Raw genomic sequence first — 3,869 nt, forward strand, 5'->3', positions numbered from 1 at the left:
CTCTCTCACTCTCTCTCCCTTCCTCTCCATCTCTCTCCATCTCCCTCCATCTCCCTCCATCTCTTTCTCCCTTTCTCTCCCTCTCTCTGTGTGAAGATATCTACCTCTCCCTCATTTTATCTCTCCCTCCCTCCCTTTCTTTCTCTCCCTCTTTATATGTATCCCTTTCCCTCCCTCTTTCTCTCTCTCCCTCCCTCTTTTTCTCTCCCCCTTCCCCTTTCTCCTTCTTCTCCCTCCCTCTCTCCTCATCTCTCTCCATCTCTCCCTTCCTTTCTCTCTCCCTCTCTCTGTGTGTGTATATCTACCTACCCCTCTCCCTCTTTCTATCTCTCTCTTCCTCCCCCCTCCCTCTTTCTTCCCCTCTCTCTCCTTCCCTTTCTTGGTCTCTCTTCTCTTTTTCATGTCTATCTCTCATCTTGCCTTATCTCTTTGACTCTATCTCTGTCTTTCTGTCTGTGTCTTTCTCATCTGTTTGCTTCTGTCTCTCTGTATTCTTCTTTCTCTCACTCATTTGTCATTCTCTATCTTTCTGTCTGTCTCACTCACTTGTCTCTGACTGTGTGTGTGTGTGTGTGTGTGTATTTGTCTGTCTCTGTCTTTCTGTTTCTCTTTCCCCTCGGTGATTACACTGAGAGTTGGAAGTTCTGACATTTTTAGACAGATGAGGCCACAGTAGAAGATCTCTTTTTTTCTTTAAATAATATTGAGCCGGGGTGGCTAGGTGGTGCAGTGGATAGAGCACTGGCCCTGAAGTCAGGAGTACCTGTTTTCAAATCCGACCTCAGACACTTAATAATTGCCTTGGCATGTGTGGCCTTGGCAAGTCACTTAACCCCATTGCCTTACCAAAAAAACAAATAAATAAATAAATAATGTAGAGCCAACACTGAAAGTACACATGTCACTGGAATGTATATTTATTATATACATATTAGCCAATCAAATATTTATTGAGGCCCTAATCTTTACAAAACACTATTGCTGGGAGAGAGGAAAAGGTGGATCCTTGGGATACAAGAAAGGCTATGCTACTAAATGTTTGACAACTGGGTCTCTGAAACAAAAAATTATTCAGACATTACTTTTAAGTTTAACCTGCATTATCACCATTTTCTCCATTACTTTGTTAAGACTAGACAGCGATGATAAAAACAAGTTCTGATTTGGAGAATTTTCCAATTTTCCAAGTGTTCACATTGAAAATTTAACACTATTGACCCTATTAGTGAAACCCTAGGTCCAGAGAAATATACAGTATGATCTTTGACTGTAAATGATCTTTAGCTTGAGCTGGTCACTTACTGGATACTGGTAGGAAAAAAAGACAAGAATAAAAGAGGCTCTGCCTTCAAGAAGTTTGTAGTCTATAGTAAAAAATGACACATGAACATATCACTATGTACATGAAGCATAGAAAGTCATTTCAGGGGAAAGGCATTAAAGTTAGGGGAATAGGAAAAATCTTATGTAAGAGGTGTTACTTAAGCAGAATTTTGATGAATGCTAAGGAACTGAAAAGCAGGAGAGAAACAATCAGAGCTGTACTTTAGAAATCTCACTTTGACTGCTGGGTGGAGAATGGACTGGAGAAGGGATCAAGGCAAGGTTATCAATTAGGCCATGGATGATGAAGACTTAAATTAGAATAGTTACTGTATGAGTAGAGAACAAACATGAGATTTGTTATGCGAGTAGAATCAATAAAACTCAGCATCTGATTAGATATGCTCAATAGCTAAGTGGCCCATTGGGCAGAATACCAAATGTGAAGTCAGGAAGAACAGAGCTCAAATCCAGCCTCAGACATTTAATAGTTGCCTGACCTTGGGCAAGTCACTTAACCTTTGCCTGCCTCAGTTTCCACATCTATAAAATGTAAATAACAGTAGTACACCCCTCCCAAGGTTGTTGTGGTAAATGAGAAATTTATGAATCATTTTGCATACCTTAAAGTGCTATATAAATGCTAGCTATTATTATTATGAAGTAAATTAATTTGATTATCGAATTGTTCATTAAATATTTATTAATTATTGATTATTGAATTGATTATTAAATATTTATTAATATTGGGGAAATCCAAGATTTTTCCCCATTACATTTTCTAATTTTCTTTTAGGTCAAATCAACCTCTGAAGAATAGAGCTGATAATGAGATTAGATTTAATATTCTCCTCCATCTTATTTAGAGTCCACCTTACTGATTCCCCAGTTATGTCCTATTCATTGTGTCCTACTCAGGTTTGGAGGGGATTAGAATGCAAAGGTTAGGAATGGTCTGGGAGTAAGAGTGATATAATCTGAATTGAGGGGGTGGAGCCAAGATGGCAACAGGAGAAGAGCCTCTCTTAGGTACTCTCTCTCTAATATTTCAAAACTCATAAAATAAGGACTCTAATAAGAACCCATAGAGGGATCCAATGAGGCAATTCTCCAGCCCAAGGTAATCCAGAAAATAGTGGAAAGGTTCTGCTCCATGGGGTTAGAGGGGCGGCCTATCAGAATGAAGGAACTTCAACCTCCTGGAGGCAGCCCCAGGGCTCCTGGGAGCCAGGGCTCATGGCAGCGGGGGCAGCTTCCTGACCTACACCCCGGGGGAGCACTGGACACAACTTGGAGGATCAGCAGGGGAACCTCTGCCAGAGTAAGCATGAAACCCAGCCCTCAGGGCACTCAGCAGCATGGCCTGGCAGCCTGGATGCAGAAAATGGAAGCAGGCAAAGAGGGTAAATAGGAGCCCCCAGGCAACTGAGCCTTGAGTGCTCAGCTTACCAAAGGGAGGGGAATGGAGAGAGACTCCTGAGATTTGTCCTCTGTACCTGGAACAGGACTCTGGGGCTCTGACCACATTCAGATCCTGATCACAGTCTAGCCCCCCCATAGAACAGCAGCCCCTCCCCCCCCACCTTAGCCCCGTGGCAGAGGGGTGTGCTTGTGGTCATTCACAGACTAGGAGGGAAGAGACACTGAGATCCTTGTGGGGGGGTGTCCCAATAATATTCAAAAGCTCAGGAAGCACCCCCAAACCAGGCATAGGTTGGGGAAATGAGTAAACAGAGAAAAAAGAGGAACACCATTGAGAAATACATTGTCTATGATCCCAAGAAGGATCAAAATACTCAATCTGAAGATGAGGAAGTACAAGGTCCTGCATCTAAAGACTCCTAGAAAAATGGAAATTGAGCTCAACCTATGACAGAGCTCAAAAAAGGTTTTGAAAATCAAGTAAGGGAGATAGAAAAAAATGGGAAAAGAAATAAGAGAGATGCAGGAAAAACATGAAAAAGAAGTCAGCAGCTTAGTCAAGGAGATCCAAAAAAATGCTGAAGAAAATAACATGTTAAAAAACCAGCATAGGCCAAATGGATAAAACAGTTCAAAAAGTTATTGAGGAGAAGAATGCTTTAAAAAGCAGAATTGACCAGATGGAAGAAGAGATAAGAAAGCTCTCTGAGGAAAACAAATCCTTCAGAAGTAGAATGGAGCTAAAGGAAGCTGCTGATGTTACAAGAAGCCAAGATACAATACTTCAAAACCAAAAGAATGAAAAATTAGAAGAAAATGTGAAACAACTCATTGAAAAAAACAACTGATCTAGAAAACAGATTCAGGAAAGATAATTTAAAAATTATTGGGATACCTGAAAGTCATGATCAGGAAAAGAGCCTTGACATCATTTTTAAAGAATTCCTACAGGAAAATTGCCCAGATATCCTAGAAGCAGAGGGCAAAATAGAAATTGAGAGAACATACTGATCTCCCCCAGAAAGAGATCCCCCCCAAAACCCTTAGGAATATTATAGCCAAGTTCCAGAACTCCCAAGTCAAAGAGAAAATATTACAAGCAGCCAGAAGGTCACAATTGAAAT

The sequence above is a fragment of the Macrotis lagotis genome, chromosome 1 (genome assembly GCF_037893015.1).
Source record: "Macrotis lagotis isolate mMagLag1 chromosome 1, bilby.v1.9.chrom.fasta, whole genome shotgun sequence".
Lineage (NCBI taxonomy): Eukaryota > Metazoa > Chordata > Mammalia > Peramelemorphia > Peramelidae > Macrotis > Macrotis lagotis.